Below are 16787 nucleotides of genomic sequence, written 5' to 3'. Positions count from 1 at the left end.
ATCGTGGACTACAGGAAGTGGCGGGGGAGGGACACATCCCAATCTACATCGAAGGGGCTGAGGTGGAGAGGGTCAGCAGCTTCAAATTCCTGGGTGTATTCATTACGGAGGACTTAACGTGGTCCCATCACATCGATGTCGTAACCAAGAAGGCATGCCAACGTCTGTTCTTCCTCAGGAGACTGAAGAAATTTGGAATGGCCCCCCAGATTCTCACCAACTTCTACCGGTGCACCATCAAGAGTATCCTGTCTGGCTGCATCACTACCTGGTATGGCAACTGCACCGCCACAGACCGCAAGGCTCTACAGATGGTGGTGAAAGCTGCACAACACACTATAGGAATTAAACTACCTGCTGTCCAGGATATCTACCCCGAGAGGTGCCGGAGGAAGGCCCTGAGAATCATTAAAGACGCGAGCCACCCCAGCCACAACCTCTTCGCCCTGCTCCCGTCCGGTAAGAGATACCGAAGCATACGGTCTCGTACCAGCAGGTTTCGAAACAGCTTCTACCCCCAGGCCATAAGACTCATGAATGAATAATTTATTATTATTTATTACTGTTGTTTTATTTATTATTATTGTATTTCTATTAGTATTTTTATCATTGTTATGCCATATTTATTCCAATGTTGGGAGGACTCGTAAAAATCAACATTTCATTGTGCAGTACACACGTCTGCTGCATATATGACAAATAAAAAAATTGAATTGAATTGAAGTTGCTAGCCAGGAGTAAAAGGTACAAAATGTACATTGACATCTCATGACTGCAGTAATACCGTTGCTATTATAATGTGTTATGTGATCACTCTGTGAATATCATAATTGCAGATCACTTTTGTAATTTTACCCTTCTTTATGGAACTTAAAATTAAATGCTAGCACCTCTGTGTTGTAAGCGTTTTTTGATCCTAGCCCAATTGTTAGACGGACGGTTCGAATCGCCCCCGCCTTACGAAAGTTCTATACCCGGGAATTATTATTCAGAGTGTAAATGGAATAAGTCACGGACAGGAATGCTTTGGTGAAAAATCAAACTTATATTTATTTGGTCGAACATACACTGGCTAAAACATGCACTACTAAACGAAATCATTGTCTCTGTGGAGAATAAAATCCAGATTACAAACCACATACATACAGTACAAAACTGGGGACTATAACAAGCAGTAATTCCCTTGTTGCTATGGTGGACTCTAATTCCACCCCTACCAACGAATTACCCAGTCGCATAAGCCCCTTCTCCTGGCTGAACCATACGAAGCTCCCACCCTCGGAATAGCCCAAAAACTTCACTTCTGAGAGACTATGCTTACCCCCACACGCGGTTGGTTTCGATCGCTCTGCTCGTCGGCTTCTCTGGTACTTCTTGTTAGTTCGACCTTGTTGGAGCAGGGAGTGAGAGAGAGAGAAAGAATGGTGGAAAAGAATCTGGGGAAAAAAATCAGCTGTTTGTGCCTCCCGTTAGCGCCTTAAGGGGGCGCTAATGGGGCGCAAAGCAACTAGCGCCCGGGCGCGGCGATTTTTGCGCCGCTCGCGAAATTAACTAGACATTTTGCGGTGGCGCTAAACAATACCGCCTGATCTCCTACGCACGCAGATCTTGACGTAATTCGAGAGTGCAACACCCTTGTGACGCCCCAGAACGGAAATTGCGTGGCGCCCCCCTCCTTTCCGCCTGGCGCAACCAAGGACAGGTAGACTGGAATGCTTCCCAGTCGCTGTGAGGCTGGGGGGCGCTATTTAAAGGGAGCCTCTTCCTGGCTTTTGTGTGGTAGCCATTTTTGCACCACTTGTTCTGAGAGAGAGAGAGAGATTTTAAGAGAGACAAAGAGAGAAAGAGTTCTGAGTCAACGCTGTCTGAGGTAGTTTTGGCTTCTGACCATAACTTTGCAGGTACTTTGGTTTTTGACCTTCATAACTTTGATTGCCTAGATACTATGGGGGCTGCAATGGACGGGGGCGTCGTCCTGCTCCATCACATTCAGAGGGCACAGAGACGCAGAGAGAGAGTGGCAATAATGGCCAGACGGAGGAGGGCCAACAGGCCTCTGTACAGGAGACCTTACCCTCCCAGGGTATTTCGCCAACAGTTCTCCTACATTAATATGTCTGAGGAGCAGTGCTTGTGAAGGCTGCGCTTCAGCAAGGAGGTGGTCACTGCGCTCTGCCACCTGCTTCAGCCAGATCTGCAGCCTCAACTGAGGAGCAGGACGTCTCTGTCGGTGGCAGTGAAGATAACAGTGGCTCTCAACTTTTATGCCACCGGCTCATTTCAATCAGCTACTGGGGACATCGCCAATATCTCCCAGTTCGCGGTGCATTGCTGCATCCATCAGGTCACAAATGCCCTCTTTAAAAGGAGACGAGAGTACATCTCTTTCCCCATGACCCAGGACAAGCAGCAAGAACGCGCAATGGGCTTTGCGATGATAGCGGGCTTCCCCATGGTGCAGGGCGCCATTGACTGCACGCATGTGGCTTTGCGTGCGCCGCATGAGAATGCCGAGGAATTCCGCAACCGAAAGGGCTTCCATTCCTTAAACATTCAGTTGGTCTGTGACCACAGACAGCTGATACTCGCTGTCAATGCCCACTTTCCTGGCAGCAGCCACGATGCCTTCATCCTGCGCCAGACTTCTGTGGCAGACCTTTTCGAGGCACCGCATCACCCAGGTGGTTGGCTTCTTGGGGACAAGGGATATCCTCTGTGCACCTGGCTGATGACACCGCTCCATACGCCCAACACCCCTGCTGAGCTGCGATACAACGAGAGCCATCAAGCTACCAGGAACATCGTTGAGCACACAATCGGCGTGCTCAAGCAACGGTTCCGCTGTCTGGACCATTCTGGAGGAGCCCTTCGTACTCGCCTGAGCGAGTCTCCCACTTCGTTGTTGTGTGCTGCATGCTGCATAACCTTGCAATCCTCAGGACCCAGCCAATGCCACCAGGCCTTGGAGCACCACTAGAGGAGGAGGAGGAAGAGGAGGAGGATGATCATCAGCAGCACCAAGGCGGGAGGGAGGCACACAATGTAGAAACTGGAAGGGCTGTCCGTCAATGGCTGATAGCAAGCCGCTTCTAGGCCCCTGCTGAGGAAATGGCTTCTGCCATTGAGAACAACATGAATAAAACCAACCCGCAACCCCTAAGCCGGCCAAGGCAACAATGATTGCAAAGACCAAACATGTACATTTTGAATACAAAAACTTATTTATTTTACAAATTCTGTGTGTCTCATTTCCGCATGACAAACTAATAGAAAGAAACACAAAAAAAAGTCATTAACATAACTGGTTCTCACAACCTGGAGATAATGTCCAAAACAGTAAAAAAAAATTAACCACGAACCTCGGCCTTTAATAAAACAATGAACAACATTTTGTCACACCTCCTACTTTTTGCCCTTCGAGGGTGATCTCCTTCCCTTGCGCACTTCCCCCCTTCCCACCCTGCAGCTCCTCCGTAATGGGATGCCAGTGCCTGCAGCAAGGCTGCTGGAAGGCTGCTGATTGTCACAACCTGAGACTGCAGATGCCCTTGAAGGACAGCCTTGACCAGCTCTGGGCCTGGAGGGCCCGGCTGCAGACTGCACCAACTCTGCATGGGCGGCAGCAGTCTGTCCTACAGGCGGTGGCAAGTGCAGTGGAGAAGTGACAGTGGTGGCAGCAGGAATGCCGTCATCTTGAGAGGGGACAGCAACTCCCTGCTCGACCGACACACTGGCACTCCCACGGGGCAGCACATCAGCATCCGGAGCAATCTGCTGGAGCACAGATTGCTGGCCTGCTGCAGCACGGTGAGAGTCCCAGGGAAATGTGTCCGAACCAGCGAGGATGTCAGCAGTCAGTGCTCGCGTGGCCTCAATCTGAGTCTGCATGAGAGCAGTCTGAGATGGGCTCATAGCAGCCAGTGACTGCATTGCAGCACTAAGCATTTGCGTGGCACCCGCCTGTGCTACAGCGAAGTGCTCCACACTCCTTGCCAGTGATTCAATGCATTTGGGCACCCTTCCCACTGCACCCACGAGCTCAGTGTGCCTGTGCACCGCCAGGGCGCTCATTTCAGCGAGGACCCACTCCTCCTCTGCGTCCAGTGCAGTAGGACTCGATGGCATGCTCTCCCTCCGGGGAGAAGGCCCCCGAGCTTCACCTTCGTCAGACCATTCCCCCCTGCTCCCCTCCAGGGAAGACATGTTCCCAGTGTGGGCATGGGCTTCCTCGGGAGAGGGTGGTGCTGATGCTCTAGCTTCCTCTTCCTCCTTGCCTTCAGCTTCACTCCCACTGGCAGCTCGAGGGCCCGTCTCCTCAGCTAGTGAATCACCCTCTGAAAGCAGGGAGGTACAAGAGTGGCTTTAGCGTGAGGACAGGGTGGCAGCAAGGGAGGAATGAGTACAGCGATTTAGTAAGTTGGATTGAAAGTGTCAAAGGCTGGTGTTGTGAGGAACAAGTGGAAGGAGAGAGGACAAGAAGGTGATGACCTTATCATTGCTGTCCAGAATGGGATCGGCGTCTCCAGTGGTGACGGGACCGATCACCCGGCTTGCCACAATCCTCTGGACGCGCACCTCAAGATCACTGAGGGGTTGCAGCTGAGGCCACCCTCCACCCATCCATTGCTGCTGTCTCCTATTATGAGATAGCTTGGCCTGCAAGGAAAAGGACGGCGTCTGAGTAAATATACAGCCATGGTCTTGCCTGATGTGCCTCCCATAGTTGAATAGCCCTTACTGTATGCAGCCATGGTCTTGCCTGATGTGCCTCCCATAGTTGAATAGCCCTTACTGTATGCAGCCATGGTCTTGCCGGATGTGCCTCCCATAGTTGAATAGCCCTTACTGTATGCAGCCATGGTCTTGCCTGATGTGCCTCCCTTGTTGAATAGCCCTTACTGTATGCAAAGTGTGGAATGTACGTGTGTGTTTGATGAAAGGGCCATAGGTGTTGGATGAGTGTTGGGCATTGGGGCTTTTAAGACCCTCTGGCCATAGAGTGAGGTTGCGATGGAGGGATGGAGAGGTTTTGAAAAAAAGCCATTCACTCTGACAACCCGAGTGAGGTCGTTGAACTTTTTTCTACATTGGATATGGGTCCTGGGCACCATGCTGCTTGAGGACACTCTCTGAGCCACCTCCCTCCACACTCTTCTGTACTTGCGTGGTAAAGGCCTCCTGCCACTCTCTTGGTACAGTATAGATCTTCTGCGTTCCACTGCGCCAACCAGAGCCTCCAAGGCCCGCTCGCTGAAGCGCTGTGCTCGCTCCCTGGCCCTCTCCATAGTCCTTGGCTGGAAGATTTAGGCACAGGTCTGTCCAGGCCGAGATTCAAGGTGTAGTGTATGTACCCATCTATCTTTAAGGGAACTATTGAATGTAACCGTTCACCTTTAAGGGAACTACTTTAGGTGTGGCACTATTTGTTTGGCCTCTGTATACTGTAATACCGATAGTGACCACACCAGTATATAAGTGTTGTGGCAGGATTGCTGGGGCAGATTCGCCCGGACCTTCGAATAGTAAAGACCTGTTTGTTTGTTACTTCTGAAGTCTGTGTATTTATTAACTGCACAACCCACAGACTTTACAGTGGCGACGAGTCCGATCGTACCCTGCGGCAAGATTACCAAAGCAAGAAGAGCGTCGAAGAGAGGCAACCGCCCTCGTCGTGCTGCTGGAAGAAAACACGAGGCTGCAGCAGGAGAAAGGTGGAAGACTTTAGCAACAAAAGCTTCCATTAGCAACAGGCACTGACTACCCTTCTACCACGGTGCGGAGTGAGCCGATCAGCAGGGAACAAGGCGGCCGAAGAGACTGTGAGTAGGGGAAGGTGTAGAAGTATCCGGAGGATAAGGGCAGAGCACTCGACCTCGGTCGAGGGGGAGCTGAGCCGGTCAGAAGTCGGGTCCAACGGCGTCGGGTGACAGCCGGACCGCGATCGGCGGGAAAAAAACGGGCAGCGACCGCAGCCACGAAGCGCTGAGGCTGGGAGTAGGCGCGGGAAGAGAAACCCAGCCGCAGCCGGGGAGGGAAACACCGGTCTGCGAGAGGGCTGGGAGGTGAACAGGAACCGTGCGGGTGGGAGAGAGAGACAGAGCCGAGCAAGGGGAGAGAGACTGTGCGAGAGCCAGTCCAGCGGCTGAACTGTTCTCCACCAACGGGGTACCCAGGGCCGGTAGCACCGAACGTGCGGGAGAGAGAGCGACAGAGCCGGGTACGGAGAGAGAGACTGCGCGAGAGCCAGTCCAGCGGCTGAACTGTCCTCCGTTAACGGGGTGTACCCAGCGCCGGTAGAGCCGTGCGGGCGGGAGGAAAAGACAGAGCCGAGTAAGGGGAGCTGTGCGGAAGCCAGCCAGCGGCTGAACCTGTCCGCTGTGGGGGAAGCGTACCCCTTCCACCGGGAAGAAACGCGGGAAGCCGCCATTAGGCGGAGAAGACGCCAGAAGCGGGAAACCGCCATTGAAGTGGGCGGGGCGAGAAAGGAAGAGCGGGAAACCGCCATTTTTGCGGGAAAACCGCCATCTTAACTGACATACCGCCGTTGAAGTGGGCGGGGAGAGAAGGAAAGAGCGGGAAACCGCCGATTTCGCGGGAAAACCGCCATCTTAGAAATAAACAAATAAATAAGAATACTTAAAGAAATACTGGTGCTGCTCCCAAGGGAAGAAAGATGCCTAAGCGAGGGAATATTAACGACTTTAATTCTGAAATAGAAGACTGGGCCACGTACGTGGAACGCATAGAGATCTATTGCGAAGCCAACAAAATAGAGGAAGATGACAAGGCGATAACATTGCTAAACTCGATGGGGGTAAAAACATACGGGCTCTTGAAGCATCTAATAGCACCAAATAAACCAGCGGATCAGACCTTCGAAAAGATTGTGGCTGTGCTGAAGGACCACTTGAACCCCACACCATTGATGCTGGCTGAACGATTCAAATTCTACGCAAGAACGCAGAGGAAAGACGAAAGCAATGCGGAATACTTGGTCAAATTGCGTAGGCTAGCGAAATACTGCCAGTTCGGAGGGAATCTGACAGAAGCACTGCGGGACAAGTTCGTATGCGGATTGTCCAAAGAAGGGACGCAGAAGCGACTACTGGAAGAGAACGACCTCACACTGGACAGGGCTGTCCTTATAGCTGCATCGCACGAATCCTCAGCGAAAGGAATGGTGGAAATGCAACTAAAGGCGGCGGCACTCGGGGTGGACCAAATTACTTCAAGCACAACAAAATGCTACCGTTGTGGGAAGACAACGCATGACCAGAATCAATGCTGGTTTAAGAACCAAGAGTGTAGGAAATGTGGCAAACTGGGTCACATCGCGAAGGTATGCCGGTCCGGGAAAAAGACCAACAATCAAAGGAAGCCACCACAAGAAAAGTACAACAAGGTACACAAGGTGGCTGAGAAGAGTTCAGACGAACAGAATTCAGACTCAGACCCAAACAACCCGGAGCTGGGTAGTCTGAGAATCCACAATGTGGGTAAAGAAACGGATCTACAGACCATCTGGGTCATACTAAAAATAGCTGGAGTCCAAGTAAGAATGGAGCTGGACACTGGATCAGCTCTATCAGTCATCAACCGAAGGGACTACCACCGGCTATTCTCTCACATACCTTTAAGAAATACCAAGTTCGTATTACAGACATACATGGGGCATAACGTATACCCCGTGGGGTAAATAAGAGTCAAGGTGAGAGATAGGGGTAAAGAACACCCAAGAATGAACTTGTACATATTACCTGAGGGAGGACCACCACTTCTAGGACGGGAGTGGATTAAGAAAATAGACATGGAATGGCATTACCTAAAAGCCATAATGAGGGAGGACTCGGTGCAAGCTATTAGCTCAGATTCTGAAATGGATGATGATAAGACCAAGTCGAATATGGAAGACAAGGCTAAAAGGGACTTGCCGATGATGGGGAAGAAAACGAAGACATGCAGAAGGACTTATGGTACCAAGAAGAATAAAGCTGCAGAGCAGAACTCCAGGTTGACAGAGAATTCTGAGCCTGTTCAAGCAAAGGATTCATCCACGACGGAAGAACACCGAGCTCGGACGCAAACTTATGTCAAAGTACGACAACAATTAGAACAGTTGAGTGACCGTCTCGTACAAGAGATGAAAAATATGGAAAAGTTCCGGGACACCGAATGGGAGAACCTGGAAAGACAACAGAGACAGCTAGCTCAAGCAGAGAGCGACCATAGAGCCATCGTGGTCAAATACCAATCACATTCCCCTGATGCTGTTCAGGAACTAGAATATTTACAGAACGAACCAAAGGAAGAGGAATCTTCAGGGAGCCAGGATTTTATTCCAGTTCTTCTCTACGACTCCTTACAAGCAGAGTGTGAGAAGTTGAAAGAACAGTATGAACAGGCCCAGGCTACAATTCTGGAGGGGGTTAACTCGGCAGCCTCCGAAAAGCTAGTTTCAGTAGAAGCATATGAACAACTAAAGGTTGAACATGAGCAAGAAGTCCAAAGGCTGCAGGAAATTCTTGATGAGCTCAAGGCCAAGACAGACTCAGCGGTAGAAGTTCCATCCATAGATGAGAAATTAGAGGTGGAAATCATGGCAGAGCATGAAAGACAGGATGTCCAAGAACTTATAAAAACATTGAAGGACACCCAAGACAAATATGAGGCGGCAATGACCGAGGTTCAACAACTTGAAGAACAGATTCAACTGGGAATCCTTTCAGTGGAAGAAAAGGAAACTGTAAGAATGGTCCCTGAACATGAACTAGAGAGCATCAGGGCGCAACTTTTCCGAGCGCTGAAAGCCAAAGTTCAAGAGGAACGTAAGGTGGAAGTATTGGAGAAAGAGGTGGATGAAATGGAGAAGACTCTGATCCACCGTGTTCCCAGGGAAGAGTTAACGGTCAGCCAACTCCTTCATATGCTGAAGGACAAGACTCTGCAAGGGGAACAATCTGAACACGAGCTTCAATCTTCAGGGGGAATGAGTTCGGAGCTCTCAAAAGTCACGGAGATAGCTGAGGTGGCAACACAAATTTTACAAGGATGCCAAAAGTACGTTGAATCACGTCAAGGTGAACAGAAGAATGGGGAAACCGTTACTTCAGTAGAAGGGTTAAATAGCCTGATAACGCAATTACCGATGGAAGGGAAGGTGTTGAACTCACAAATGAGGTCCGTCGTGAAGGAATGGCAGATAACCCAGGAAGAGCGGGATGAATATGAATGCATGAAGAAGGCTTTTCAAGAAAGACGTCCAGGGAAGGAACCACCGTCAGCTAACGTCCAGACGGGTGAGGAGGAAGAAGAAGGCTCTCTCGCTGGCCTAACTCAGGACGAACCCGAATATTACCATGACCTGTTGAGTGACACTGAATATTACGAGGATGTGGTCTGCCCAGCTTGTGATGAAAACTCTCAAAGTGCTGAAATCCGGATGAAGCACTTAAGGTCTAAGGAACATAGAGAGTTGGTGGCGCTACAGCTGGCAGCCGAGAAAGGAGCTCCGAGAGTTTCAAAAAGGCAGAAAAGAAAAAGAAGAAGCAGAAGATAATAACTGTCTAAAATATTAGCACTTCTACCATTCCAGGCGGGACATTACGAAAGGAGCTAAATTAGGAAAAACTGGAAAATGTCAAGACAGCCAGTTGGTTGTAAAAGTCCGCACTGCTGGTTCAACAGGACGAAAGTTCAAGCTGTTACGTCAAGAAAAAGGCTATGGAGGAGTCACGCTAGCCAGGTGAACCGGCTACACCAAAGAAATGTTGTTCGGAACGAGTCAAGATCAGAGACTGAATCTATGAACTGTTTCCGCAGAGACTGAACCTGTGAACTGTTTCCACCGAGATTATATCTGTAAATTGTTTTATATGACATTGACTCCACCGAGATTATATCTGTAATTTGTTTTATAGGAAGTTGAAGATATGTATGTTTAACGGGGACTCTGTAAGTAATAAGCTAAAAAGGGAGGATTGTAGTGTATGTACCCGTCTATCTTTAAGGGAACTATTGAATGTAACCGTTCACCTTTAAGGGAACTACTTTAGGTGTGGCACTATTTGTTTGGCCTCTGTATACTGTAATACTGATAGTGACCACACCAGTATATAAGTGTTGTGGCAGGATTGCTGGGGCAGATTCGCCCGGACCTTCGAATAGTAAAGACCTGTTTGTTTGTTACTTCTGAAGTCTGTGTATTTATTAACTGCACAACCCACAGACTTTACACAAGGCTCCAATGAGCAGGGTGTGGCTGGAGAGCAAGATTTACCCTCCCCTTTAAGAACTGACCGGCGCCAGTGTGTCTGTGTTCAATTGGTAACTGACAGCACCTGCGCTGCGCCCACGCTCTGAGGTAGCACCTCGCTCCTCGGCCTTAGCGCCTTAAGAGAGGTGTGTAGCACCTGATTTAGCGCTCCAATCACCTCTGGGGTGATAAAAGCCAAGTTTGCAGTCGGAGGCGATAATTAGCGCCAGGCGCTAAATTTTGCGCACGGCCGATAACGGCGCCCCAAACAAGACTATACCGAATTTCTCCCCCTCTATCTTTATAGTAGTCCCTATCTTTTCCAGTCAATCTTTAAAATCCTATTGTTTCTAAGCACTCCGGTGCTTAATCAGTGATTAGTCATCCTCAGACCCATGCATATTGGATTAATGGCCCTAAATCTGGGACATATCTTTCGGTCTTTGTGCTGGGAAAAAAAACTGGCTCCCTTTTGGCTGGCTGAGGCCAGTGGATTCATTGTTCTGCTTCTCTTCTGAGATGGAGGTGAGAAGTGCTTTTGCATATTAGAGTGGCCTTTTAATCAAGTTCAATGGCCCCCTTCCTTTTTCCAGGACTGTTGGACAAACCCATACATTCTGGATGACTGACAGTTCTTTTGTCACAGCCAACTGCCATGCGTTCTCTGGAGCTTTAACAAACCAGTCTTTCACATATCTGCACAGGGCGATCCCATAACAGGGAAAATACCCTCAGAAAAATCCCATAAAGTCCACAAAATATTCCCGACTGAGTCCATTCTTCAGAGACTTTGCGATCTCTTCAGTGTATCAGACTTTTCAAGCCATCTGAAAACTGATTTATTACAATTATTACAATCTTGCTGCCATCTTCACTGTCCCGAACAGGCACAGTACCCCAAGGTTCCTTAAGACATGCAATCCTTAGTTCTATAAATTATTTGCACAGAAATCAGTGATTTGTTATTTGACATTAGGAGCCTGACATGACTAATCAATTCCTGCTTTGAGGACCCTGCTTGCAAAATCTCTCTGATAAATTATTGGAAAATCACCAGGAAGTGGCCGTTCTAATTAGCTAGATTACTAGTGGGTGACAGAGGCCTGGCATTGCTTCAAATCAATCTGAAGCCGTAACATTCATTTAAAAAGAAGCAAGCATTGAAATAATGTGCCCAACTGTACTGACAAGCCTGAAATACCACTGTATTCCCCTGCGTGATAAAACTGCATAGTGCCTTCAGAAAATGTCTGTCTATGTATCCTTTTCTCCGTATAAAAATATACAAAAAACAGCATTCACTCAGTTAAACACATGCATTAATATGCAGCCTTACTCAAAGTATTTTAAAACATTTTTTTTCTTATTCTTCAGTTTAAATCTGTGGCAAAAAATATGTTTTATCAAAGGTTCTCCTGTCAAATCAGGTATCTTTGGTGACAAGATGATGGAGCATTTAAAGTTCACCTAGCTGTTATCTTTCTGGAAATGTGTAAATCAAATGTGTAAGTGTTGAGAAAATGTCAGAAAACAAAACAAAAGGAGGTTGGGGGAAGATTTACTCAATTCATTTATTTTTGGAAAGAAACATTAAGAACTTCCCATGCCCATTTCAGGAGTATATTTGACCCCTCCCCCGGGTCTTTAGGAGGTCTGTATCTAGCCACTTGTAAGTGCATGAGGGTGACCTGATAGCTGTGTCCCTTTGATTTGCCTTCTTTCTGTGGGCAGATTTTCAGTTTCTGCTTATCTCCTCCCCTAGTATCTTGCTTGTGATCAAGAACTTGCCATGTGAGAAATCATGGGTTGAAAACTACACTCCATGACGAAATATATTTACATGTGATAGCTTGGGTTGACAAATTTACTTTGGCAGCAATGTAACTTTTGGTGCAATTACCTCAAGGTCATAGTTTCCCTACTGAATCAAAACACAACCATAATTCATTACCACAGAAATACTGGTTATTAGTTGATGTACTACACCTGCCCAACTGAAGTGGCTTTAACTGCTGCTTGCTAGCCAGTGAGTTCAGTGGCCTTCGTTAAAATCATAGAAATTATAGAATGAGGCTACATGGCTACTGCTGGAGGATTGGAAACAAATGCCTGTGCCAGTGCTGGCTCTTTACCTGAAGCTAACTACTCTAATCCCTTTGCCCTTTCATATTCTTCCTTTCCAAATACTTATTTAATTCCCTATTGAAATATGTTATAGTCCCTGCCTCTATAGCCACTTGTGGTAAAGCATGCCATGTTCTAATAATCCTCTATTCTATTGATAATCGTGAGTCTGTATCCCCTTGTAGGGGCTGATTTTCCTCGCTCCCCTACACCTGAGTGTATGTCAGGCAGAACTGCAGAACATAACTGCACCTACCCGTATTCCTGGGAACGGGTCATTTGTATTTTGCAGACATACCTAGTGCCTGGGATTGCAAGCACTCCCATTAAAAGGAGGGAAATGATGTATTATTAAATATGTGTAGTAATGCCTCTGCTATCTCTTCCCTAGATTCTTTTAAAATGCGTGGATGCAATCCATCCGGACCAGGGATTTTATCCTCTTTGAGTTTGATTAGTTTATTTAATATATCCCCTTTTTCATTTTAAATGCATAGTTTCTGGTTTTCTGCATCATATGCAACTTCCACAACCATCAAGTAGTAGACTCGTGATTTAAGTAAGCTATCTCTATGGCATTGTGTTATGGTGCTCATTGGTCAAGTCCACTGCATCCAGAACCTGTGAAAACTCAACTATTGCATAAAATCATTACGTCTCTTTTCTCTTGAAAAAAGAAGGATGAGGGGTGACCTAATAGAGGTCTTTAAAATTATGAAAGGTTTTGATAGAGTGGATACAGAGAGAATGTTTCCACTTGTGGGGAAGAGCATAACTAGAGGCCATCAATATAAGATAGTCACCAAGAAATCCAATAGGGAATTCAGAAGAAACTTCTTTACCCAAAGAGTGGTGAGAATGTGGAACTCGCTGCCACAGGGAGTGGTTGAAGTGAATACTATAGATGCATTTAAGGGGCAGTAAGATAAGCATATGAAGGAGAAGGGAATAGAGGGTTATGCTGATAGAGTTAGATGAGGAAAGTTGGGAGAAGGCTCGAGTGGAGCATAAATGCTGGCATGGACTGGTAGGGCTGAATAGCCTGTTTCTGTGCTGTATATCCTATGTAATCCTATATAATGTCATCCCTCCTCACAGCTGTAATTGTTTCTTTAACCAATATTGCAACCCCACCCCCCCCTTTTTTATCCCCCTCTCTATCTCGTCTGAAAACCCTATCAGAGGAGCAATGCCAATGCAGGGTGCAATTTGCAAGGTACAATGGCTGGAATCTTTACATTGGAGTCGGGTTGCGTGCGTGTGGGCAACGTAGCAGGTCGGGAACCTGAAGAGGTGAACAACGTGTTCTGCACTGCACGTTTAACTTAAAGGCCCCAATTAAACGAGTCATACACGTTGCCCGGCCTAATTAAATGGAGCGTGTCTGATTTCGTCATTGATAACTCATTTCCAGCGTGGATATTTAAAGCAGCCTTGCACACATTTCATTTGAAGGTTGATGTAGGAGTGCATAAGGTGGTTTCCAGAGGTCTCGATAATGCGATAAAACTGATTAAATTGTGGGTTTCAGAAACAAAGCAGAGGGCAGCACCAAGATTCACCGATACCTCCCTGGAAGTTCTGGTGCAGGCAGTAAGAGCACGCAGGGAGGTCCTCCTCCCTGGTGATTGACGAAAACGACCACCCAAAGACACAAAAAGGGCATGGCTGGAGACCTCAGAGGAGGTCAGTAGCAGGGATGTCATCTGGAGGACATGGATCCAGTGCAGGAAAAGATTCAATGATCTCATGAGGTCAGGAAAGGTGAGTACAATGCCACACTCACCTACATCCTGATGTGCCTGTCACCACAACTCCATCACCCTGCCTTCCCAAGCCTACTCCTGCAGATTATTCCTCACACCAACATACCTTGCATGTCCACCTATCCCTCACTGTCTATGCACCTACTCACATCCCCATCTGACTAACAACCACTGACACTCACCCTCATCTGAATGCAATCATAACACCACAGAAGGAGGCCATTTGGCAATGTCACGCCACTCTCTCGTAGTCACCCTCTACAGATGTAGCCCATCCATTCCTCACACTCATTCCATCACTTTCACTCAAAGTTCTCTTCTTTCCCTCCTTTCAGGAGAAGAGAGCCCACAACAATAGGGAGAGGCAGAGAACCGGAAGTGGCCCTCCAGTCTTCAGTCAATTGACTCCAGCAGAGGAGGCGGCCCTGGAGATCTCTGGAGTTGCAGTGCTGCTGGTGGTGGGAGACAGAGAGAGGTGGACATCCCAGCAACCTGGTGACAGAATTAAATCTCATACAGCCACAAGGCATACAGCAGTCAGTCATATGGTGACTGATGTCAGCATCCAGTGAAATGTCACCATGCGCATAATGGTAACATTACCCATTCTTATTATAACACTTCTAATTCATCTGTTTACTCTCCCACAGGTCCATCAAGTGCCCTCCACCACCCACCCCCCTCCACTGTCCAGCCGGAGGAGGAAGACGACTCCTTAGAGGAAGCTTCAGTCTCTGAGAGAGTACCATCAGCGGACCCAAGCGCACCCAGCACTAGCACAGATACGCACACCTCGGTGGGTCCTGTGCGAGATAGAGTAGTGTTGTCATCTGGTGTCTCACACATCACAAGTGAGCAAGAGCAGATGGTGTTGACAGGAGACAGCAGCGTAGAGTCCTCGCCAGAGGACGCAGGACACTCCAAGCTCTGCTGAGCAACATGCAGATGCTGAAACTTGGCGGCCATCGAAAAAAAGGCTGATCTTGGAGGGGCAGCAACAAGTGCATGAGGATCTGGCAGCTTTTGCAGCCACAATATGGGCAAATGTGCAGAGAATGGAGGGGCAGGATTTTCATCGGGCTGTGGAGGCGGGATTGGAGGCGTGTGGGGGGTTAAAATCTCGAAATCGGGGGGGTACGAACCCATCCCGCACCCAACCCGTCTCCATGCCAATTTCAAAGGAGGCAGATACCCAACCTGTGCTGGGACCCGCCTCCCCGAGGCGGGAAGGGGATTAGTGCCAATTAACTGCCTGTTAACAGGTAGTTAACAGGCAGTTTTTAGCCTAATCCCTATTTTTATTGCTGAAGTGTGGGATTCCCGACGGCTCCAAACCACGCCAAGTTAGCGAGGCGGGCCGTCGGGCTGAAGGGCTTGGAGGGTTCGAGATGTCCGGTGTTCCGGTGAGTGATGGGTGCATGAGTTCAGAGGTAAGTGTATTTGGCGTGTGTAAAGTGTTTAAAGAAGTTTTACTTACATTTACTTACCTTTACAGCTTTCCTTCCTTCAGGCCTCGGGAGTCCCTCATCTCACCAGCACAGAAAGCAGAATGACCGTGAGCTGTCAAAAGTTGCAGCATTCAGCTTTCTGTTCTGGAGAGATCTCTAAATCAGCCTGAGAGGAAGGAATTAACTTGGAGTACAGATTGTCAGTGTTTGACAACTTCAAACAGCTGTCAAACGCTGATATTTCATCTGTCAAAAGCTTTTGACAGATGAAATGTCAATCTGTGACGTCACCTGTTGCCGGGTGGCCTTTAATTGGCCTGCTGAGCCCACTGGGCGGGCTCAACAAGGTCAATCAAGTGAAAATCGCGTGGGTTGGCCACAACTCGATGGAGGCGGGACTACAACCCCGAAAGTTGTAGTCCCGCCTCCTGCACGCCTCCTCAATGAAAATCCAGCCCGAGGAGTCCATCTCCAACATGAGCACCACCATCTTGCAGGCAATGGCGATGATGTGCTGCTCCGTGGACAGGATGGCCACCTGCATGGAGCATTAAATGCGCCAGTCACACGAAAACATGCTTGCTGTGGACAACAGATGGCAGACGTTCATAGACCTCATCTCGAGAAGGGATATAAACGTAGATTTGGGCCTTCATTGCCCCACTAATGTGCAGCAAGGTGCTCTCCAGCTCCTTGCTAGCAGGGAAATGTGGGTGACCCATGAGAGGGATGATGTTGAGAGGGGACATGGAAGTGGGGGCTCTTCTCAAAGTGTTCCCACATCTCCCCTGTTGCCTCCCCCTCAGTCAGAGCCCTACATGCTTCCTCAGATCCTGTTGGCCGAGTCTGCCCCTTATCTGAGGAAGAATGTTCTTGCCATGGAAGGAGTTCAGCGAAGGTTCACCAGGCTGATACCTGGGATGGCAGGAATGACGTATGGGAGAGATTGGGTCGATTGGGCTTGTACTTGCTGGAGTTTAGAAGAATGAGAGGGGATCTCATTGAAACTTATAAAATTCTGACAGGACTAGCCAGACTAGATGCAGGAAGGATGTTCCCAATGGTCGGGGAGTCCAGAACCAGGGGTCACAGTCTAAGGATAAGGGGTAGGCCATTTAGGACAGAAATGAGGAGGAATTTCTTCACCCAGAGAGTGGTGAACCTGTGAAATTCTCTACCACAGAAGGCAGTAGAGGC

At 48.3% G+C, this 16787-nt stretch overlaps 1 protein-coding gene across 4 annotated transcripts in view; it reads left to right on the top strand.

The window, feature by feature from the left end:
* syt19 (synaptotagmin XIX) overlaps positions 1–16787 on the top strand; it is a 95677-nt gene that overhangs the window by 7993 nt on the left and 70897 nt on the right. The window contains exons 2-3 of one of the 4 annotated variants that reach the window (XM_086008008.1): positions 13908–14140; positions 14478–14735. The exons of 2 other annotated variants lie outside the window; for them this stretch is intronic. The gene's annotated coding sequence lies outside the window, so the exon portion shown is untranslated. The remainder of the gene's footprint in view (positions 1–13907; positions 14141–14477; positions 14736–16787) is intronic. One more of the 4 variants, XM_086008007.1, reaches the window with a different exon arrangement.

This window comes from Somniosus microcephalus, chromosome 15 (assembly GCF_052327205.1).
Source record: "Somniosus microcephalus isolate GS21.2 chromosome 15, FLI_Smic_1.0, whole genome shotgun sequence".
Lineage (NCBI taxonomy): Eukaryota > Metazoa > Chordata > Chondrichthyes > Squaliformes > Somniosidae > Somniosus > Somniosus microcephalus.
The sequence above is the reverse complement of the archived record's forward strand: the minus strand, read 5'-3'. Positions and strand labels throughout refer to the sequence as shown.